This window comes from Bison bison, unplaced genomic scaffold, assembly GCF_000754665.1.
Source record: "Bison bison bison isolate TAMUID 2011002044 unplaced genomic scaffold, Bison_UMD1.0 scf7180017864177, whole genome shotgun sequence".
In the NCBI taxonomy this organism is placed as follows: Eukaryota; Metazoa; Chordata; class Mammalia; order Artiodactyla; family Bovidae; genus Bison; species Bison bison.
Window position 1 is genome coordinate 1,241,877 of NW_011494749.1, and position 24,049 is coordinate 1,265,925.

The 24,049-nt window shown below is 51.0% G+C and overlaps 2 long non-coding RNA genes across 2 annotated transcripts in view; both read left to right on the forward strand.

Moving 5' to 3' along the window:
* Nucleotides 1-10,956, forward strand: part of LOC104990302 — a 25,364-nt gene extending 14,408 nt beyond the window's left edge. Inside the window, exons 2-3 of the long non-coding RNA XR_825498.1 lie at nt 7,407-7,582; nt 10,572-10,956. This is a non-coding gene — a long non-coding RNA (uncharacterized LOC104990302). The remainder of the gene's footprint in view (nt 1-7,406; nt 7,583-10,571) is intronic.
* A 94-nt stretch (nt 10,957-11,050) lies between these two features.
* Nucleotides 11,051-23,714, forward strand: LOC104990303. Its single transcript, XR_825499.1, has 3 exons — nt 11,051-11,135; nt 21,467-21,606; nt 22,816-23,714. It is a non-coding gene; the product is annotated as an uncharacterized LOC104990303 (long non-coding RNA).
* The last annotated feature ends 335 nt before the right edge of the window (nt 23,715-24,049 follow it).

Below are 24,049 nucleotides of genomic sequence, written 5' to 3' on the forward strand. Positions count from 1 at the left end.
CACACACACACTGAAGTAGCTGCCCAGAGGTGACCCAGTCCTAGCTGGGGCTCCCAGACTTCAGGTCCATGCTGGGCCGGCTCGAGCTGGGGTGCTTGACCAACACCCAGCCCAGATTCTATTTCCCGGCAGCAAGGCCCAACCTGCGAGCTCGGCAGGAGCTTGCCACTTTCCCCTGGCATCTGGTAGGAAAGGTAGGGACAGGGCTGGACTAGGATAGATGTAGAGAGGAGGAGGAGAGGAGGGAAGCGCGACTGGGGAATGGGATGAGGGCCCTGACCGTCCTTCCTCTGGCCAACATCTCCAGGCAGCAAAGAGTTACCTGCCCAGCCAGCTTGCCAGGCTCAGCGCTGGGCAGTGAGGCAGGTGATGACTCAGACCCAGGCCTGCCCACAGCTCTCACAGGGCCCTCTGCACAGGACAAGGGCAAACATCAGTGCCTCAGGGCTGAAGTAACAGCCTCAACAGAAAGCACTCCACGGAGGCAGTGGCTCTAGGCTGGGGGCAATGAGAGGAGAAGGGAGGGCCCCAGGAAGGTGGGGCCAAAAGTGAATCTTAAAAGATGGGTGGAAATAAATGCATTACTCCTTAACCTCCCTCAGCTACAGTTCCCTCATCTGAACAATGGGTACAACTAATGGGACTTTCCTCCTGGGCTTCTTGTGAGGACTGAATGAATGAAAATATGTAAAGCTCTTAGAACAGGGCCCGGCTAATGGTCAGTGCTCAAGTGCTGACAGCTGACTTTACATCCGGAAGACAAGTAGGCAGAGCGTGTTGGGCAGAGCCAATGGCAAGTCCATGGGGGTGAAAACAAAAGAAAATGGAATGCCTTGTCCTGGGCGGTCCAGCGCGACCTGGGAAACAGCATGGAGCCACATCGTGTGCCCCTGTGTGCTGGAGCAGGAGCTGGCTCGGCCAAGGTGTGCGGATGGTCATGAAGCCATCCATTGCCAAGTCCAGACTGGGGAATGGGGTGGAGGTTGGGGGGCCCAGCAAGACAGAGCCAGGGAGGGGAATCCCTTAAGACTGGGACTCATTGGGGCCTGACCTCAGTTTTTGAGGGTTGAGTCAAGGGCCAAGATTTTGTGGAATTTGGATACTTTGTTCAAGAGGCTAGAGTAGTAGGGAGGAGACCTTGAGGAGTTGCAGAGGAATCTAGCTCTGTGTGTGTGTGTGTGTGTGTGTGTGTATGTATGAATGAGAGACAGGGTGGGGCTTCAGGGTTGGGGCACAAGCAGAGGAGCTAGCCCTGGAGGCAGCCAGGATTTGCGCCTATTCCAGGGGTGGGGGGGATACCCAGGCCTATACCCGGGCTTCCCTGGTGGCTCAGACCGTAAAGAATCTGCTTGCAGTGCAGAAGAGGCAGGAGGCCCAGGTTTGATCCCTGGGTTAGGAAGATCCCCTGGAAAAGGAAATGGCAACCATTCCAGTATTCTTGCCTGGAGAATTCCATGGACAGAGGAGCCTGGTGGGCTACAGTCCTTGGGGTTGCAAAGAGTTGGACATGACTGAGCAACTAACACAGAGGGAACCAGAGGCACAGGCTCTTTCCCAGGCCTCTGGCTCTGCTTTCCTGTACCAGGGGGTGCTGGGGCCTCCACACGAGAGGAGGCTGTGCCCCACACAGGCTGTCCTGGTTCAGTCCGGCACCTGCACTGTTTCTTCTCTGGTCAGAGCGTGGCTGGGTGTGAATGAGTGTGTGTGTGTGTGTGTACATGTGTGGCATTTCTAGATCAAGGAATGCTCAGAAGGTCCTGCTAAAGGTCAGGCCAGTGAGGAGTGAGGGCCTGGCCCATCTCCTCAGGCCCTGGCACCAGGACAGCGCCTTTCCACCCAGATTTGCGGACGGGCCTCTGAGTCAGGCTGAGCAAGGAGGAGGGGCCGGAGTGGCAGGCCGAGGAGTGGGTTAGTCATCTGCCCAGCAGCAGGGGTAGAGGGTGGGGCAGTGTTGCCGGGGCTTTCTGACAACAGTAGCAGACGGTGCCAGAGGTCAGCACTCAGACTTGGATGGCTCTCCTGAGCAGCCCAGGGAGGTCCCAGAGGTGTATCCGGGGCCACTCCCTGAGCACGGTCTGGGTAGATCTTTGGGGACATGCTGCCACCCCGGGTCACCAACAGCCCATGGGAAGGTTGCATGGGACGTCCATGAGACCCAGTGAGCTGTCAGGGCAGGTCCGCAGCACCCAGCACAGGGCTGGGCGCTCAAGAGCACACTCGTGGAACTGAGTGAAACTGGCGAACAAGAGGGCTGGAGGCCTGGACTCTGCTGAGTGGCCAGAAGCAGCTCCAGAAGCCACACTGGGATGGGGAGGGACGCTTCGTGGGTCTCACAACTGCCCAGGCCTCTGCCACGGAGAAGAGGAACCGCCCTGAGGCTCCAGGGCCGCGCCATGCATTCTGACCCCAAGATGGAGCTGCCACGGGATTCCGGGTGGAAACCTCAGTTTATCCCAATTCCAGCTGCAGAGGAAAAATCTCCCCTGAGAGGAGCTGCCCTTGAACTTTCCAGGAATGCTGGCCTGGGGGTGAAACCAGGGTGGCAGTGGAGGGGAGAGGTGCAGGGTGGTATGTTCCAGAACAGACTTGGACCCAAACCCAAGGGCACTGTGTTCCCATGGACCTGATGCCTGACCGTGGAGGAACCAGGAGATCGTGGATGTGCCTGGCAGCACCAGGATGAAGCACTGTGTGTGTGAGATAGAGACACACCTACACACACACATACACACAGGACTGGGAACGACCTGGAATATCGTGAGTTCATGCCCCTAGTGCCAAAGCCAGCCTGGATCAAGTAATCTTAATTTTACTTTAAAAAAAATTTTAAGAGAGACATAGAATAGTCGTTAAAAGTTTGGGCTTTGGAGCCAGGCAGCCTGGGTCTGAATCTGGATGCCTCTATACACTCCCAGCTGCTGTGACTTTAGGTAAGTTGGTTCATCCAGCTCAAGTTCTCAGTTTCCACAGAGGTAAAGTGGGCATCAGAATAGCATCTGCCCTATAGGGTCACTGCAAGGATCATAAATAAAGTACTCAGAAACGGGTGACTCAGCGTGAACACTGTACAGGTGTGATTGGTCCTGGCTGAGGGAATGAAATGCCATGTCATTCAATCAATCCATCCATCAATCAGTCAATCAATGTCAGGCCCAGGCCCAGGCCCAGGCCCAGCCCAGGCCAACTGAACCCAAGTGGGGTGTGGAAGGGCTGCCAACCTCAGCATATCCGAAGTCCCTAGACCTGTTGAGTCGGCAGAGTGCCAGCCCTGGCATTCTCCAGCCCTGAATAAAGCCCTAGAAAAGTGCCTGGACTCCCCAAAGTGTCGGAAGGTGGAGGGAACAGGGGATTGGGAAACTGCAGCCGTAGGTTGAAGTCTCTTTCTGTGGCCTGCCAACCTCCTCTGCTCTTGCTGTAGGCCCGGACCTGGCAGACTGGTCAGTTGTGCATCTTTTCTATGGCAAGTGGAAGGTCAAGGGTGTAGGACTCACTCCATGGAGACTGTAGTGATGAGTGTGTGCTTCTATGGGTTCAAAATCCCCAGCCCATGAATGTTCCCCACTCTGACTAGAATTCTGTAGTAGCTAGTCCATCCCAGCCTTTTCAGCACTAATTCTTAGCTGACTTATATTTCTAATGATTTCATTGAGCTGGTCAGTTGGTCCGTCAATCAACAAACACTTACCAAGGCCCTACTGTGTGTCACATGATTAAACCTTAGGTATACAGAGATCTGTCTTGAATGAGAGGACAAGCATGTGGGGTCCAAGAGTGAGATGGGAAAGGGGTTCCTGGTTGTAGGAATAATGTGGATCGGAGTATATGGGAAGGAGAGAACCCACCCAAGATGTGAGATGTTGCCAGAGAGAAGGCAAACGTGAGGAGGTGAGGCAGGAGGCAGGGTTGGAGAGTGAATCAGGAAGAGCCCTGTGGGCCCAGTTTTTTCTGGAAGGAGTCATGGAAGACAAGACTTCAGCTAACGGGAGGGTGAGGAGGTGCTCTGGACAGCCCACCAGGTTGGTCCAGAAGCTGTTCAATGAACAGGTTTAATGACAGTGTAGCACTGGGGCGTATCTGAGGGTCCAGGTGGCCCCATACATTGTAGCCCACATGATCAGCTCATTCTGTTGCTCTGTGTTTTGGTGGCAGTGGCATTTGGGGGCCTGGTGTTTGGGTGTCAGTGACTGGGTCTCCATCTGTGCATGCGTCAGCAAGTATTTGTGGGGCTGATTTAGCCAGTGTGTGTGTGTCTGTGTGTGTGTGTATGCGTGCCGTGATTGGGGCATTCCCTAGCTGCTGGGGGGCAATTTTCAGAGATATGAGCCCATAGATTTGGCCCCTACCCCATCCCCACCTGCTCAGGTGGGAACACCTGGAGGTGGTTCCTTATCTGGGCTTGTACTTGGCTGGAAGTGCATCTCCGGGCATCAGGCCAAGCGGGTGACGGACTCCCTGGGAGGTTAGTCTAGGGAAGAGATAGGGAGTGGGGCATGGTGGGGGTCTTGGTGGGAAGAGCTGGCTCTTCTTGCCTTGCGGGGCTTCAGAGAGCAGTCAAGGAGATGTCCAGTGGCCATCCGCTCATTTGAGTGGACCACTTGTCCATTCATCCTTCAGTGTCTTTCCGTCCATCTGCTAGTCTATCGATTTGTGCATGCACTGGTCACCTGTCTGTCCCTGCTCCTCCCCTCCATCCGCTTGCCCCGCTCAGGCACATTTGTCTCGAGTCCTCTGATGCAGGCTGTGAATACAAGCCCCACCTGGCCCTCAGGGATCACAGCATACCTTCCTCATACGTGGTGCTCAGTCCACCCGTCGGCCTCCACTTCACCCCATGGATGTCTGAGCACAGACATGGTGCTCCTTTGTCAGCCCCGAAGTCAAAGGAGCTCAGATGCCCCTTCCAGCCGTCTTCCCAGGAGGGTCCTCCTGTCTGTCACTGTACAAGGTCCTCTCCTCCAGGGAGTCCTCCCTGAGCACGCTGCTCTGCTTCCGTGTCTCCTGGCCTCACTCCGTCACAGTTGTGTGCAGGCTGTGGGAAGCCCAGCCCAGGCCCTACGGGAGCAAGCCGAGGGTTCCTAGATGCGGAGTGTCACCTAAAACGGGGAGCTCCCTCAGAAGAAGGGGCCAGGGAGGGCCATGGAGCTGGTCACATGTCCCCCCTCTTCCTAGGATGTGGCCCAGCCAGACCTCCACAATCTAGAACTCCAGCACAGTGCTGTGGCTCCCCCAGGCAGGTTTTTCCTGTAGAAAACGAGGATTCTCACATGTTCCCAGACAGGAGTTCAAAGCTGCCGATCTCTGGGATGCTCTCCCCACCCCCCACCCAAGCCCTCACCCTGGCTTGGACTCTGGCTGTGGGGGATTGGGCAGGCCAGAAAAAGACAAGCCTCCTGGTGTTGCCCTCTCCAGGGCTTGTACCACCTGAACACAGGGGCAAGGATGGAGTGAGGATGAGGGTAACTAGTTATAGAATGTGTGTGTGTATGAGTGGAGGTGTGCACACATATTCATTTATAAAACAGACGACTTCCCTGGTGGTCCAGTGGCTAGGACTGTGGGCTTCCAATGGATTCCATTCAATTCCTGGTCAGGAAACTAGACCCCACATGCCGCAACTAAGAGGTCACATGCCACAATTAAGACCTAGCACAGCCAAATGAATGAATTAATAAAAATACATATTTTAGGGACTTCCCTGGCGGTCCAGTGATAAAGCGTCTAGGCTTCCATTGCAGGAGGCACAGGTTCAATCCCTGGTCAGAGAACTAAGATCCCGCGTGCCATGTGGTGCAGCCAAAGAATAAAAAATACAGCGCAAACGTTTCCTGAGCACCCGGTGTATGTCAGGTACTGTTACAGACATTGAAGAAAGAGCAGTGGGCAAATTCAACAGGGCGCTACCCTGGAGAGGCTGGTGTTCTAGTGGGGAAGGCCTCGGGTTTGTCTGTCGGTGTGTGTAGGGAAGTGTGAGTGCATTGAGGTTGTATGTGGACGAGGGACCTGTATACAAACAGGAACAGGCCTCAGCAAGGTCTGTATGTGCAGACTTGGTGCATGCGTCTTGGGGGTGTCCGTGGGCTCCTGGGGTCTGCACAGGCAGCTGCTGTGATGTCTGTGCAGGTCCAGAACTGCACATCAGCCAGGCTGGGAGGCTGTGTGGCAGCCACACCTGGCTGACTCCCAGGCTGGGGGGCTGTATTTTTAGGAGTGACAGCCTGTAGATCCCCCTAAATACTTAGGTTCCCAGCCACTGGGGAGAGGGTGCAGCTGGTCTGCTGGTGGGAGCGAACCTGTCTCAGCCAGCGTCCCCGCCTCTCTGCCAGGTGGACCCATGCTTCAGATGGAGCAGCCTCTGGTCAAGCGAGTGGGCTGTGCCTAAGGGCCCAACGGATGATCGATGGGGAATCTCAGCACCCATGCCCCACACCTGCAGCTCCTCTTACGACCCAGTAACACCCTGCTCCACCCGCCTTTGCAGGAGACCCACCTCTGGAACCCTCTGGGAGGCCGCTGACCCACCATACCCAGCTCAGTCACCCTGAGGTGGGGACTGGGCTGGGCTGGAGGTGGGAGGAGAGGAGGGGCAGGTGGATCAGGGATGACCTCCTCTCTTACTAGATAGTCGGGTCCCTCCATCACCGTCTCCTTCCAAAGGCTGTGGGTGGATTGTCCAGAGACACAGAACAGCTGGGCGGCCTGCATGTCACTCTTTTCTGCCTCTGACCCCTCCTCCTTTTCTCCCCTTTGTGTTCCATCTCTCGCCCACTCTGTCCCTTGTCATCTGAGTTAATGACACTGTGCCCTGAACTCCAACTGTGTGGCAGACATGGAGCCAAGTGCTGGACACGTATCTCATTTAACCATCACAGTGACCCTGTGAGGTCACTGTGGCTGTCCTGCTTTACAGGGAGAAGGCTGAGGCCCAGAGGGACCCAAATCACCCAATGAAGAGGGTTCAGAGTAGGGGTTCAAGCCCAGGCTCAGGCACACCATTAGTAATGCTTACCCTTGGGCTCACTCTGTTCTTCTCCTCCCAGACTTAATCTTCGTGGGAGCTGGACTGTGGCCCAGGACCCTGTCCCTGGGCTACGGGAGGGGTGCACAGAAGGGAGAGTGACAAACACCATTAGGGTCCAGCTAGTGGCTGTGGATCCAAGGCTCGGGCCCCTCCCTTGCTGCAGAACCTTCCATGGCTTCCTATAGGCATTTGGGGGCCAAGCTTAAAGTCCTAGCTGGCTGGCAAGCAGGTTTTCTTGCTCTGCCACCATCTCCTCCTCCCTGACAACTCACTCTTAACCAGGTAAACACTTGCTTTCCCTCCAGTGCAGCTAAAGTGTAAGAAAAAAAAAAAAGCCCCACCCAGAGTTAAATGCCTTGCTGATTTCATTTCATTTCATCTGCATCAGGTCCTTGCAAACTAAGTCTTTTGGTGCCCTTTGTGTGAATGAGGAAACTGAGCTCAGACATGGGCAGTACCTCGGCAGAGGAGGGTGTCACAACAGCTGGCAGAGAGCAGGAGTGGGATTCAAAACCACTCATCTGACTCCACTGTGCCCTTCAACTCGATTGGATTTCATAGACAGTGAGTGTAACTGCTAAATCCTATCCCAGAGGCTGGTGATTGACACAGTATTTGGGGAGGGGGCACGTGTACACCCACACACATGCAGGCATGCATGCTTGCACGCATACAAGACATACTCAAATGGTTCTAGTGCCACTTCCTGCAGGTCTTCTCTGCCCTTCTTCCTCCAGGTTTCAGAAGGGGACAGGAGGCAGACAGGGAGGAGGAAGAGGTGCTGAATTGGTCACCTCCCTGTCTTAAAACCTTCACACTTGCAACTTAGCCCCCCAGATGGTCCCTTTCAAGGACAGAGCTCTATTTCCCTTTAAAGGAGGGCAAGAGTAGGGAAGAGCAAGACACATTTTGTTCTGATGTCTCAAGACATCATTTGGGAACAATTTGTCTCTTTTCCTCCCTATCTCTGTCCCCACCTCTTCTCCACCCCCACCCCAGGCTGGTCCTGAGACCACAGACAGCATCACATCCACCCCATCCTTCCCCACATGGCTCCATTACCCCATGGAGCTTTCCAGAATCCCAATGTCCAGTGCTGAGTCACTGGGCTGGGGGTGGGTGTGACACAGGAGACAGTTTTTTTCTCTGGCAGTCGGGGGTTAGGAGACAAACCAGGGGTCCTTGGCTTGCCCAGGACTCAGATCTGATCCACTTCACTGCCTCTCCTACTTCTGTTGAGAAGGCAGCTTGTTCTTGGGTCAGAAACTCCGTAAGACTGAGACCTTGTCCGTCTGGTTCAGAGGGTTATAGGCTTTTTAAAATAAAACCACCATCGGTCCTTGACACACTTACTTTTGGAGGCCCCACCCAAATCACATGAAACATATTAAAATGCACTCTGATTCCACATTGAATGTCATTTTTTTAAAGGGTTTTCGATTAATTATGATTGTGAAATTATTCAATGCATTTAGTTTAATGTGTTTAAATTAAAATGGACTCTAATTTCTTGAAAAGCATCATGAATACTTGGAAATTTTTTAAAATGAGAACATCTAAACCAACAAATGGCTTTCACATGTAATGAAGTGTTTATGAGTTTTAGTTTTCAGTTAATGAACTTTTGTCATAAGGTTTCATTTGGTCAACATTAAATGACATCATCTTATGTTCAATTTTCCGGTCTCCAGCCCAAGGATACTGGAGTGGGTAAGCGTCTGCCTGCAATGCAGGAGACCTGGGTTCAATCCCTGGGTCAGGAAGATCCCCTGGAGAAGGAAATGGCAACCCACTCCAGTATTCTTGCCTGGAGAATCCCATGGACAGAGGAGCCTGGTGGGCTACAGTCCACGGGGTCGAAAAGAGTCAGATATGACTGAGCGACTTCACTTTCACTTTCACTTTAGGTTCAGTTTTCTGGTCTTTAAAAGTTATTTTCAAGCCAATACATTCCCCACCCTGCCAGGTCTCAAATTTTTTTTGTAGGACCTTGAAATCTCCAGAAGTCCCACATATGTTGCCTATGTGGCTATGAAAATGAACAGCCTGGTGTACAGTGGTTCCTTAAACACTGTTGAAGAGAGGTAAAGGAAAGAGAAATACAATGATTTCGAAACAGGAAAAGAATGCTAATGCCTCATAATTAAAGTGAAAGTGAAAGTGGCTCATTGTGTCCAACTCTTTGCTACCCCAGGGACTATACAGTCCATGGGATTCTCCAGGCCAGAATACTGGAGTGGGTAGCCTTTCCCTTCTCCAGGAGATCTTCCCAAACAGGGACTGAACCCAGGTCTCCTGCACTGCAGGTGGATTCTTTACCAGATGAGCCACAAAGGAAGCCCAAGAATACTGGAGTGGGTAGCCTATCCCTTCTCCAGTGGATCTTCCTGACCCAGGAATCAAACTGGAGTCTCCTGCATTGCAGGTGGATTCTTTACCAGCTGAAATATCAGGGAAGTCCCTCATAATTAAAAGTGTAAATTAAAATGAGATACTACTTTTCAGATTGGCAAAGACCAAAAAGTGGCTTTTGGTACAGTCTGGTATAATGTTTTTAGAGGACTGTTAGATGATATCTATCAAAATGCAAAGTACATGTCCCCTTTACCCCAGAAATTACTCTTCAAGGAATCTGCTGCTGCTGCTGTTAAGTCACTTCAGTCGTGTCCGACTCTGTGAGACCCCATAGACTGCAGCCCACCAGGCTCCGCTGTCCCTGGGATTCTCCAGGCAAGAACACTGGAGTGGCTTGCCATTTCCTTCTCCAATGCATGAAAGTGAAAAGTGAAAGTGAAGTCGCTCAGTCGTCTCCGACTCTTCTCGACCCCATGGACTGCAGCCTACCAGGCTCTTCCATCCCTGGGATTTTCCAGGCAAGAGTACTGGAGTGGGGTGCCATTGCCTTCTCCCTTCAAGGAATCTAGGCTCCTATAAATGTACAAAGATCTGGTAACAGACTATATGTCAGCCAGTTAGGACTGACATAAATGGCAGGACGTTCCCACACTGGATAGTACACAGCTGTGTAAGAGTGTGCTGATATGGAACAAATACCACACTACAGTGTTAGGTGAATAAAAAAAATCTGGGTGCAGAACAATGCATAATGCATTACTGCCTTTGTGAAAAAAGAAAAACAGTACACATGCATGTGCATGCATGCATGTTAAGTCGCTTCAGCCGTGTCCAACTCTTCGCAATGCTAAAGAGTGCTCACCAGGCTCCAGTGACCATGGGATTCTCTAGGCAAGAATACTGGAATGGGTCCCCATGCCCTCCTCCAGGGGATCTTCCCAACTCAGGGACTGACTTGCATCTCTTATGTCTCCTGCATTGGCAGGCAGGTTCATGTATTTACATTTATACACGAGGAAATAACCTGGAAAGGATTGGAAGGAGACTTAGAAACTGGGAAGGATGGTTGTCCCTGAGAGTGAAACTGGGAGGGTGGAGGAGAATTACTTCTTGCTTTTGCTACTTTTTTTGGTTTTTTTAACCATCAATACATGTCTTTTTTTTTTTTTTTTTTTCATGAAAAAAATATAATTAACAGACATGTCTGTGGAATACAAGAAGTAAATGAATGAATGGATCGTAGGTGCCCCATGGAGGAAGGAATTGCTACAAGGGGCTCCCGCCACCCCATGGAGAAGATCCGCAGGAAATGCAGAGTTCAACTGTTTATTTGACTGAGGGAGGAGGGGAGCAGAGGATTCCAGAGGCTTCTTCCAGGAGAACCTGAAGGAGACAGAAGGCTGGGCAGGGGGAAAGGAGTGGTGGGGGAAGGTTGGTGGGCTTTTGTTGCGGGAAGGCTCTCCATCCACGTCCCTACCCCCTGCTCCTCCCTAGAGTGTGTATTCTATTTCAAGCCTGGAAAGTCCCAGCTCCTAGCATGATGTCTGGCATATAATCTGTGGCAATAAATAGTGGTTGACTGAATGGACGGAATCAGTCACTGGTTAATCCAGGTTACAGTGTTAGTCACTCCTGTCCCTTCTCTAAACACCGCCCCTCTGCCAAACAGCACCAACAAATGACTCTCTCAGGGCTGCCGTGCACAGCTGTGTACTGGGTTCACTGCACAACCGCAGGAGGTGCCATTTTCATAGATGGACATGTAAGTGATGCCTCCCGGAGTTGTGGGACATGGTGCACCGATGAAACAGTTTCTTCTTCTTTCAGGCTTAGAAGAGCCCTAGCCACACTGAGGGTGAGAGGGTTCAAGGAAGGGACCCTCCTAATCCAGGCACTGAAGGCCCACCCGCCGCCCTTTTGCTTTCTAATTCCTAAGGCCCCTTTCTTTGTTCCTCTCTACCTTGGGTTTGAGGTGGCTTAGCCAAATCTGACCAATTACTCTGTTCCTTGACTACAGAGTTTAGGACTTACAGTATGATCTTGAGCAAGTCCCAGAACCTCTGTGGGTCTCTGTTTCCCCATCTAAGAAGTGAATAGATGTGTAGGAAGCACTTCTTTTTTCTTTTTTTAAATTGTTGAAGTATAGTTGATTTACAGTTGATTTACAGCTAGTTTCAGGTACATGGCAAAGTGATTCCATCGTGTGTGTGTGTGTATATATATATTGGCTGTGCTAGGTCTTCGCTGTGGCACTTGGACTTTTTGCAGCACACGGGCTTCTGTTATGGAGCATCGGTTCTAGAGCACACAGGCTCAGTAATTGTGGGTGTGAACTTTTCTAGTTGTGGCTCATAGGCTCTCTAATTGTGGCACAAAGGTTTAGTTGCCCTGAGGTATGTGGGATCTTAGTTCCTCAACCAGGAATCTAACTCGCATCCCCTTGTATTGGAAAGTGGATTCTTAACCACACTGGACCACCAGGGAGGTCCCTATATATTTTTTTTCAGATTCTTTTCCATTATAGGTTATTACAAAACACTGGATATGGTTCCCTAAGCTATACAGTAAACCCTTGTTGCTTATCTATTTTATGTATAGTAGGGGAGCAATTCTTGATGACCCTCCTTGGCCTGATGGGACCTTATAGGGATAAAAGGTTGGAGGAATGCATCTTTGCAGGATGTGGCATTCTTGCAGGGGACAGATCGCCCCATCCTGCCCAGTTCTGCCCAGCCCTGCATGCCCTGTGGCCCTGAACTGAGTTCAGGGGGCAGCATCCTGAAAAGCAAAGAACCTGTGTTGGGAAAAGGAGCCCAGGTTGAGTCGTAACTCGGATGGTAACTGTTGTGTGCTAATGAGCAAGCCAAAGCCCTGCCTGGGCCTCAGTTCCTGCCTGAGTAGAATGGGTAGTCAGGCCAGATCAGTGTCAAAAGCTAGACTGAGACTGTCAAGGACTTTATTTTTCTTTGAATTTCTATAATTTTTGTTTTTTTCTTTCTGATTACAAACATCACATATGTTCATAAAAATTCAGACAGTGCCAAAATAGGTTATGTACCAAGTGAAACCCTTCCTTATTGAGAATCACTGCTAACTCACTGCTCTTTTGGGTGGGAAAGGAGTAACCTTTAATTCTGATATAATTTCAAATTTACAAAAAAAGTGGCAAGAATAGTACAAAGACTCCGGCATAGATTTTATTCAGATTTATCGATTATTTACACCTTATCCCTTTTGCTTTATTTTTCCTCTGTGTATGTGTGTATAATTTCTTCCCAAACTACTTAAGACTGAGTTGAGACGGGTGCCCTTTTACCTCTAAATGCTACAGGGTGTATTTCCTAAGAACAAGGACATTCTTTTACCATGTAAGACTTACAAAACCCCTGCAGTTAACAAAATCAGGAAGCAGCATTGATAAATACCATTACGTAGTCCACAGTCTATATTCAAAGTCACTTGTGTCTTTGAATGCCCTTTACACAGGCTTCCAGGGAAAGCAGAAAAATCCAGTTGATACACCAAGGTTTTCTTAAACCTAACCTATATTTAGTTTTAAGGATTGTGCTTATTCTAAAATTGCACTGTCCACTCTCCTGTTTTCTGGTTGTTTGCTGTTGTGGTGTTTAAGATATCTCCACTTTTATAAAAGGATGGTGAGGGTAGAAGTGGTGTATTTATTTGCTTTAAAAAAAATTCTTGGCAAGATAAAAAGTGAGTGATCCTATGTTAGTCTTCAAACTTTATTTGCAGGGATTCCCAAGGTGTGGTTCCCCAGTGCCAGTGTTCTCTGATTCCAGGTGACTCAGATCTCCGTACTTTCCTGAAGCCTGTTTAAGAGTATTTTCCTAATGCTGGGAGTGTGGCAGCCACAGGCCCTGCCCTTCTGGATAGCAAATGGTCTCTCACTCAACAGAGCACACCTTTATCCTTCCCGTGGCTCTCCAGCGTCTGTTTGGAGCATCCCCTACCTTTTGAGTCTCCCAGGGAGGCAGAGCCCTCCTCCTCCTGTCCTGGAAACCAGACCTCACTTTCCCAGCCTCCTTTGCAGTTGTAGAGCAGGCACGTGACACAGCTCAGCCAATCAGATGCAACGACCTGGGACCTCTTCTCTTAAACAGGTCATACAAAGGAGCAGAAATGGAATGTATCTGACAAAACTGGCAGCAGCAGCAGCAGCAAGAAGAATTTTCAGAGGCAGCAGAGCCTCAGGGCCAGTTGCACTGTTCTCTTTCCTGGTCTCACCCTGTGGTGTGCTTTGGGCTGGGTTCTGACTGTGGTCTGGTGCTCCGTGGTTTCTGAGCCAGCTCGAGGAGTCTGTGAGCCTTCTGTGCTTGCAAAAGAACCACTAAATACAGAGAAGTGAGTATTATGGGAACAGAGAGGAGCTGAGGCCTGAAGTATGGACACATAGGGACTTGGTAAGCAGAGATTCTGTAGAGTGGAAGCCACCAAGGAATCCAGTTTCCTCTTCTGGAAGGTGGGTAGGTCATTTTGTCTAGGTGTTTGGTAGGGTGGCCCAAACAGGAAGTGGTGGGGGTGAGGGGTAGGAGAGATGTGAGAGGAGAAATCCTGGAGCCTGAGGATGAGGCGTGCACATGTGTGGTTGGCAGGGGGTTGGGGGGACGACTTTGTAGTAAGAGACAATTAGTCTTGCTCACATGGTTCCACCTGCCCCAATATTTTCTGACCCTTTTCTATATCCAGGCAGTGTCTTGGTTAATAAAACAGTCTGGGGAATGAGTATTGTTATACATATCTTACACATCAAGGAAGAGTGAGACAGAAAAATGATACGACTTGTATAAGATCAGAAAAGTCGAAAGGGACTGGGCCCAAATTCAAACCTGGCTCTAACTTCTACCCTGATGATCTTAAGAACCTCAACAAATGCTCAGATGAGGGAACAAAGTCTCTGCCTCAGTCCCTGAGTTTTTATATACTTCCAATGAGTACTTTAGGTAAAATATACTCCCTTTAAGTACTTGAAACAATATAGTTGATTAATAGGATCTGGGAGCCTGGCTCACTTTGTAAATACCAATTCTTTCCTCCTCTTCCCCTACCTGTAGGAAAGCAGGGCCCAATCAAATGAGCTGCAGCACACACAGTTGGTTACCTACCCCATGGCCCTCCCACTTCCCCCCCTCAGCACCCACTGAGCCTAGGTTGGTTTTGGGTGCCTATGCTTCTCCTTCTGTGCTCAGGTTAGTACTGTGGCATTAATAGTGGCATTTTTCTCCCTTGTTTGGGATAGATTCAGGCATGGAATGTGATTCCCTTCTGGCCAATGAGCAGAAAGAACAGCCTTCTGGGGCCTTCTGAGAAAAATTTTCCTTGATTTTATAACGGCACACAGGGAAGTCCCTGTGGTTAGATCCAGTGGTTAGGACTCTGCTTTCACTGCAGCAGCCTGTGTTCAATCCCTGGTCAGGGAACTAAGATTCCACAAGTAGCATGATATGGCCCTCCCCGCAAAAAAAAGGGACACAAGAATGAGATGTTTCCTGGGGTTTTGTTTTGCTGCTGTGGACACTGAAAGACAATGTGATGTCTTCAGTTCAGTTCAGTCACTCAGTCGTGTCTGACTCTTTGCAACCCTATGGACTGCAGCACGCCAGGCCTCCTGTCCATCATCAACTCCTGGAGTTTACTCAAACTCATGTCCATTGAGTCGGTGATTCCATCCAACCATCTCATCCTCTGTCGTCCCCTTCTCCTCCCGCCTTCAATTTTTCCTAGCATCAGGGTCTTTTCAAATATGATGTCTTGGTGGGAGCAATCATCTTGTGACTATATGGCAAGCTGCTGCTAAGTCGCTCAGTCGTGTCTGACTCTGTGCAACCCCAGAGACGGCGGCCCACCAGGCTCCGCCATCCCTGGGATTCTCCAGGCAAGAACACTGGAGTGGGTTGCCATTTCCTTCTCCAAAGCATGAAAGTGAAAAGTGAAAGGGAAGTCGCTCAGTCGTGTCTGACTCTTAGCGACCCCATGGGCTGCAGCCCACTAGACTTCTCCATCCATGGAATTTTCCAGGCAAGAGTACTGGAATGGGGTGCCATTGCCTTCTCCATGAGGCAAGCTAGCCAAGGACAAAGCAACTTGCTGAGAATGGTAGAGGGGAAGGAAGAGAGGAAATGATCTGGATCAATGATGTTGAGTTGCAGGATTAACCTCTTCTGAAGTTACTGTTCCTCTGGACTTCTTGTTCAATGAAAGAATACACCTTTGTTATTTTCTAAGCTAATGGAATAGAAGTTCTCTGTTTCTGGCCACTGAAAACATCTTTACTGAGGGATGAGCCACAGGATCAAAAGAATAAAACACCCAACAGACTAATTTGATATACTAATAGCTGACAGCTGGGACAACAGCTTTGGTTAAATGAGGAAAACCTGATTCTTTGACCAAGTGAGGCCCCCAAAAACTCCTTTTTCTGCTGGTGCAGAGGGGAAAGAGTGTGGCAGCCTGAGGCCCTGCACTTTGCATCTTGTCAGGGCGTATGGGAAGCCTCCTATCAGAGAAGTCCACTCCTGACCAGCTGAACTTCTGACTCCCATTTCCTGTAGGGTCAGCAGAGGAAAGCAGCTTTATTTACTGAGTCAGGATGGAAAACAGATGTCTAAGCACCCCGCTGGGCCCAGGGTCACCCTGGACAGAGGCAGGGCCTGTTCTCAGCCCTGACCTGCCCACTAACCCCTTGAGTCCAGATGTGGCCACTTTCAAGCTCTAATAATAATTTTGATTTGTTGCAACTAAGTAATTTACACCCCCTCTAGCTCAACCCTCAACTCTCCAAGGAGAATAGAAGTAATACTACGAAATATTTGAAGGAAGCTCTGGTAGGGCAGAGAAGAATGTGGACTTGAGAAGCAGGGCAACGTGGGTTCAACCATAGCCTGATCTCATATTAACTGTGTAATTTCAACCATTGTATCAGTCATCAACTGCTGTGTAACAAGCCACCACAAAACTCAGTGGCTCAGAAAGAGCAGCTGTCTATTTGTTCATGGGTCTAGAGTTTGGGCAGAACTTGGTGGGACAGCTCACATATTCTTCACGATGTGTAGCATTTAGCTAGGGAAGTCCGATGGGACAATGGAGCACATGTGTAAGCAGAGCAATCAGTGTAATCTGTGTGACCACCTGGCTCTTTGCTTCCTTACCCCGCATAGATAATTCCTTTTCCCCTTGTCCTTCCTTCCTCATCAGCATGCTGAATCAGAGAGCATTGCAGGATGTGTGCATATTAAGAAGAGAAGCTCTTCCCACAAGTGGCCTGAAGTCATCTCAGAAAATGGTTCGTTGTTCACTTGATCCAGAAAACCCCACAAGATCATGCAAATCAAGAGGGTCAAATCTTCTTGCTCACTTTACGAACATCCATGAAACTGCCCAGGCCATCGGGGATCTGAAGGATGTCACTTCCTAGAAGCAGTGCATGCCACTCCATCATCACAACAGTAGGGCTATAGGTCTGTCCCAGCCAAACAGCAGGCCTGGACGCGGGGTCAGTGGCCCAAAGAGAGTGCTGAATTTTTGCTGCCCCTGCTTGAAGATGCAGAGAGTACTGTGCAGTAAGTACTGAAGGGTTTAGATGTAGATTCTTGGGTCATTGAGCATATCTAGGTAAACAAAGTCCCTAAGATGCACAACCAAACTTGCAGAGCTCCTGGTCTGATGAACCCCCACACAAACTCACCCATGAGCTCACATAGAGATGACTGTTATTGCAAATGAGCAGATTGTTCCTAAAACAGAGGAAGAGGTGGAACAGAAGAAAAATCTATCCCAGAAGAAACGGAAGAAACAAAACATATGGCCTGGGAATAAATTCAGCATAAAATAAATGCAAGTAAAAGCAAAATCAGAAAAAAAGGAGAAATAAAATTAGTTTTGTGCAGTATTTTGTGCAGTGTTTCCACTGTTCTGGTAAGAATGAAATACATCTGCATATATGAGCTATGAAATAGGAATTGCATCATTTTGGTGGTTCCACACAGGAGTTAGACACTCTCATATTTGCATTTAAAACTGGCATTGAAAAATATAAAGTTGAACAGTAAAATTCATGCTAATATTAAAATTTTTTCTTAGAACAGCATTAAGTAGCAAAAAATTATATGAGAAACTACGGAAGGAGAGCTTTATATTTTAGTACCAATAACGACATTTTTGTCTTGCTTTTTGAACAAGGAGACCCACACTTTCATCTACCTTGAACCCTGCAAATTACGTAACTGGCCAAGGGGCCAGTTCTCTTAAGGCCTTGACCAAAACTGACACAGCATCACTTTTGCTGGTTCTGCTGGTCGAAACAAGTCACAAGACCAGCCTGGAGTCAAGGAGGAAGGGAAACAGACTCCAAGTCTTGAAGCGAGGAGCCGCATTCAATTCTGAGACGGGAGGAATTATCGGTGACCATCTTTGAGGTCATAGGTCATCATCTTTCTGATTCCCAGTCTTCTCATCTGTAAAATGGGAATAATTCTGTCTACTTCCCAGGGTTGTTTGAGAATCAAGGAATATGTGTTGTGGTTGCAAGTCCTCGAACACAGTGATGGCTCAGTCAGCTCACTCAGGGTCTGCCCTTCCCGTTGTTTAATCTTGCTTTATAGATACTTGCTCTCTCATTCATTCATTCACTCATTCAGTATTGAGTCCTGTGACCCAAGTACTGCTCTAGGGGTGGGCATCAAAGCAGAGAATAAAACAGACAGATGTCCCTGTACTGTAAACAGACAAAAGGTATAATCAAATAAGTGGTAGGTTCAGTGGGGAGAGAAGCTAAGAACAAAAAAGCAGGGTAGAGCAATCGAGAGATTGAGCTGGGGGCTGCAGTGTTAGCTGGGGTGGTCAGGAAGGCCTCAGTGAGAGAATGTCATTTGAGTAAACCCTGAAGGCAGAGTCCTGAGGATACTCCAGGCAGAGGGAACCACTAGCGAAAAGGCTCTAAGAGGGGATTTCTGGGTGTGTGTGGAATAGCAAACTCCAGGGTGGCTGGAGTTGAGAGTGAAAAGGAAGATAAGAGAGGGGAGAGCAGGTCTGCATGGGTCTGTATAAAGACTATAAGGACTTTGCCTTTTACTGTGGATGAGATGCAAACATACTGGCTGGTTTGGAGGGGAGGGTGAGTGGCTGCCAGGGAGGCAGGGAGGCCAGTGGATGGTAGCCTGGTGAAGGTGGTCACCTGGACGTGGGAGAAGTGGTCAGACTAAGAACAGGTTTTTGGATGTAGAATAGGCAGGGTTTACCCATCGACTCACAGTCGAGTAACTTGGCATGGAAAGCAGGTGTTGGTGCATTCTTGTTTCACACAAGAGAAAAATCAAGCCTCGGCAAGGCCAAGTGACTTCACAATGTCGCATAGCGGCTGAGTGGTGTCTCTCGCAAGCAGGAAGGCTAACTAGGATGTGGGCACGAGTGCCATCTGCGTGTGGGTGTGGCTATGACGCACCCTTCTCTGAGTCTCCATATCTATCACCCCATCTCCACCTGTCCCCCCACCACTTTCCATCCTCCTTTCTCCTTCCACTTTGCAGACACATCTCCCAGGCTGGTTTCCAAGGGGCCTATGTGCTTCTGGCGCCCAGGGGACGCAATCTCTGTCAACGAGAGTGTGTCACTGTGGTCGTGGATGGCCTGCCTTACATGCGTGTGTGCCTGAGTGTTTGGCTGTGTGTGAGGAGTACGTTGATATCTCTGGAGATATGCATCTTGGGGAGTGGGTCCTTAAGGGACTGAGTTCGTGTGTGTGAAAGTCCAGACGTGTCCTGTCTCCTCTCCCACCCACTCTCATCCTAAAAGCCCAGGTCAAGCCTCCTCCCTTTATGCTAGTTCCTGACCTCCCACTGCCCCGTCTGTCAGCATTGCACCTTGGCTAGCCCTGCTTTCTTTCGTTGTGGTCTGCCTGATTTAGAGGGGATCTGTCTTCTGGAATGTCAGTTCTCACAAACTTCAGGCAGGAGGGGCTACATGAACATCCTCATCCCCTGGTCAACCATCAGCGTCCATCTCCTGAGATCAACTGCCCCGCCCTCCTCCTCCCAGTGGGGTGCTTGAATGGGAGAAGGGCACTGACCTCGGAAGGGTCTGGCAGCCCCAGGAGGCAGACGGGTGGTGTCAGGCTCCTTTCTCCCTATGGATGCCAGCTGACCCCCGTCCCCGCCCCAGCAGCAGGATGCAACCCCACACTGCACTCTGAGTGAGCTCACAGGGCAGAGTTATGGGGGTTCTGGCACCCCTGAGACTTCTCCCCACTCTAGAAGCCTCCTGCCTAGGGCCTTCTCCCCGAGCTCAGCCATAGGCTCCTTCTAGTCTAAACCCCCTTTTTCCTCTCTGTCCCCTACTTCCCAAGACATTGGTTCCTTAGATAGCCCTTGGCCTTTTCTGTAGGTACCACAGGGTTCTTTTTCTTTAACCCATGGACAATCAGGCCCTCACTTTGAGCAAGGCGAGCAGATGCCAGGAGGAGTGGAGCCACATCAGTCCACGCTCAGGCCAGCTTATCCTTCCCTCAGTCCCGACCAGACACACTTCTGCCCCAGGGCCTTTGTTCTGACTGTTTCCTTGGTCTGGAGTGTTTCCTCCCAGACCCTACTTGGCTTCCTCCTCCCCAAGTTTTTTTTTTTTCTCTTTCCAAGCTTTTGTTAAATGTCACCTTCTCAGTGGGGCCTATACAGACCATCCAACTTATCAATAATTCTGTGACCTGTGTGCATGTGGACACATACAAATGCCCTCAGAACACCCCTCTTCACATACACAGCCCGGCATTCAGACCCCCTCACACACACCCCCTCTTACCTACCTGGTACTCTTCATTGCCCCTTTTCCCCCATGGCTCCCACCAACTGCTTACATACATTATTTTATATAGCCCATCTACTGAGTCTCCCTAGCTAGCACGTTGGCCCCGTGAGGGCGGGGATCTTGGCTTTGCTCACGATGTTTCCTGAGTGCTGGGACCTGTGTCAGGCATTATAGCTGCTCCGCAGACATGTGCACTGTTGTTGTTGGGCCTGTGGCTCAGAGAGGAGCACCTGTGGGAGACAAGGCTAGGCCTCTGAGGGGCTGGGGGGCAGGGCAGCTGCTGGACCACAGGACCTGTGGTCAGAGCCGGGGGACTCTATGCCCTGCCTGCCCTCCTCCCTGGAACCACACCCCTCAGGTCAGCCCTGCACACACAAGGGGCACACCTGCACACCCTGCATCCATGGCTCCACCTCCCCCCCAGCCTGGTGCACACACCACTGACGTGGTGGCTGTGGTTACCGGGCCTCAGAGGTGCAGACTAGAGTCGGGGCATCCTGTTCTTTGTGGCTGCAGTAGCAGGTGGGGGTGGGGGACAGGTTCCCCTGCAAACAGGAGCATGCAGAGGCCCCGTCTCCTTGCATTTTTATACACACACACACATACACACATGTGCACATGCACATGTGCACACAGACACGTGGAAAGCCAGGTGGCCCCAGCAGGCTGACTGCTCTGAGACCCCAGGCATGGGAACTGTGCACCCGTCTGTAGCAGGGCCCCTTGGGTGGGGAGAGGGGGCAGAGGAAGCAGCTACGGGCTCCCTTCCCGATGCCTAAGCTCCCACCACTACTGCTCGTGCCCAACACAGGGCTGGCCGACCTCGTCATCGGACCTTTCCTTTGGAGGAAGCATTGCGCTGTCTTGTCTTGTCAAAACCACAAAACCCGGTGAGAGGGGTCCCACATTCAGCCTCAGTGGGGTTATTTATCTGCAGTTGTGGGCACATGGCCAGTCCTGGGAACATACTGGTCCCTTGCTCAGAACACTGCCGTGGCTCCCCGGTGCCCATCAGGTCCAGCTCACACCCCTGATCCCAGGTCTTCCCTGCTCCAGGAAACCCCAATTCAAGGGGAGTGAGTATGGCCTCTGCCTAGATTGAATGCCAACTCTGTGTGACCTTAGGCGAGTCACTTAACCTCCCTGTGCCCCAATTTCCTCCCTCACAGAGCTGTTGTGAGAATTATGTAGATTCATATAAGTAAAGCAATTAGTGCAGCACCTGCCGTGCAGGAAAGTTGTCCATAAATGTTAACTGTCACCGTTATTGTTTCCTTGCAGGAGGGACCTGAGGTATGGCCTCTGTTGGGGCTTGCAGCCCAGCTCTGGCCTTCCAGACTGAGCCAGAGGCGTCCGGGCCACCTGGGAACTTGTTGGAGGCTTGGAGCGTCAGGCCCCGCCTGGGGATCCTAAAGCAGCAGGTGGGCGGCAGGAAAGGCCTGCGCACCATGGCCTGCAGTCATCTGTGGGACAGGAGTCTGTCCCGCCCCCAACCCCAGCCTCAGACCAGTTCATCACCTGTGCCGTCCCTCATCTTCCTGCCTCTCAAGTCTGCTTTGCAAGGCTCCTCTCGGGACATTTAACCCTGCAGCCTCAGTTTCCTCAAGTAAGAATGAGGATAAAAATGCCCACAAGTGGGATTCACATCCAGGGAGGTCATGGATAAACAGTACATGGCCGAGGCAGAGTCAGGGCTACCCTAATTACTGCCAGCACCCCATGTCTGGCGGGTCTGTGCTAGGGTTCCTTTGGGGATGCAGGAGAGACCTGTTCATGGGGTGGGGGTCTGGGATGAACCCTAGGAGCTGAGAGGGAGCACAATGACTGGAGCTTACTCACAGCAGCCTGACGAGGGAGGAAGGAAGGGAGGGCAAGCCGAGCACACCCTGGGCCCCAGAGGAAGTTGAAAGCCGGGCCGTGGTGTGACAGTTCAAGGGCCCACACCACAGCACCCCACCCGACTCCTACCTGCTGACGTCAGTGGACTCCAGCACGGGGCCCTCCCCCAGGCTCAGGGTCTGTGAGGCAGAGTCCTGGCCTGGGGGCTCCCTCAGCTGTTCTCTGTACACAGGAGCAGCTGGCAGAGCCTCGAGCCTTTAGGTCAGCATTACCCTCTCTGGGCTCCCTTAATGAAAGGCAACCATTTGGGCCCCTCTTAACAACACCCCATCACCTCACCTCTCCAGGTGTGGCCCTAGAGTCTACTAAGCACCTCCTATATACCTGGTGGTGACATCCACTAGCTCCTTTAATCCTTCACTATACCCCGAGGAAGGCATTTTACAGATAAGGAAACAGGCTCAGAGAGACTAAGTAACCTGCCTGAGGTCACACAGCTCGGATGTAGTCAAGCTGGCCTTCCAACTCAGGCCCTGTCATGAAGTTCCTCGGGCTTCGGGGTGGGTGGATTCATGCTGGAGGAGCCCTCAGAGAGGCAGGGCAACTAGGCCTCTTGTTTGTCAAGGAGGAAATGGACACCCCGCGCTGGAAGTGAGTGCCCCGGGCCATGCCACAGGCTCCTGGCAGAACAGGCAGGATTAGAGAACTTTCTTTTGGCACTGGATGCCTGGCGGGAGGGGCTCTGCCAGGAAAGTTCCTTCTTTTACTGACTCCGGGTCTCCACTCCTCAGGGAGAAGCCTTTCTGAACAGTCTTGGCAGAAGCAGAGCCGTGTCACCCTCCGTCTCCTGGCCTGACTTTATTTTTCTTCACGGCACTACCTGTCACTTGCAGTTTTACGTATCAGATTATTTGTTTATTATCTCCCTCTTCCTAGAATGTGAGCTCTGTGACTCGGGGAGGGCCTGTCTTGTTCCTTTGCTACAAGCTCAACAATTTTTTGTGCTATGGGTGAATGAATGAAAGGAGTCAGGTGGTAAAGGGAGATGTTTACCCTCACAGGGGAAAGTTGGGTATGAAGACAAACTCGTTATGGGCAAGCTAAATAGATCATTCTAGGTGGAGCTGGGGAATGACAAGTAATTAGCAAAGGGAAGGGACCGTGCACAGCCACGCGGTCTAGCACATAGACTGTAAAGTGAACGGTGGCCCCGCCAGTTGTACGGTTCTCAACCTGTACAACCGTTCATGGTGCCCCTGGGGAGGGGGAGAACCCAACAATTTAGACCCTCTCAGCAGGGCTGGGTGGAGGCAGCTGTACAGGTGCCTGCCGCTGGGGGGACAGGCTGTACCCTCCGTGAGGAAGCCACGTGGTCACGGTTAGCAGCGTGCGTCCGCTGGTGGTGTAGCCGCAGACAGTCATCCAACCAGGGGGAGCAGCTGTTCTGCTGTTAGTGATCTCTGGTGCCTGGAGTGCCCGGCGGGACCTGGTTGGGGAAATCACCCTGACACACCCCACAAACACACACCAAACGCGGTGGACAAAGATAATCACACACAGTGGGAGGGAGGGCTGTTTCCTGAACCAGCTGTGAGCTCTGGAGGCGTAGGACACTGTGTTCTGAGGCTACATCTCCATGAGGGCTCAGCGAGGAACCCAGCCAGGCCCCCTCCACCTCCCGGGCCCCACTGCCCAGGCGCAACAACCACCAGCCCGAGATGGCGGGGCTCTGTCTGTGATGAGTCACCTTGCCCACAGTGAGACTTGCTGGGAGATGTTATCAGCTCCTCTGCTTACTTAATTCCTTGGTTGACATCACCACCACCTCCGACCTCTCTTCTCGGCACTGCAGCCTGCAGCCTCTTGTGTCCTGGAAGGAGAGGTGCTGGAGGGCCCTTGCCAGAAGCTAGCGGGGCAGGTAAATCAGGACCCTCAGCTCTTTGATCTTTAGCCTCGGGTACTTGGCTGAGTTCCTTGCCACATAGGAACCTTGGTTTACCTCCCAGGAAATGCTGTCTGGAGTCA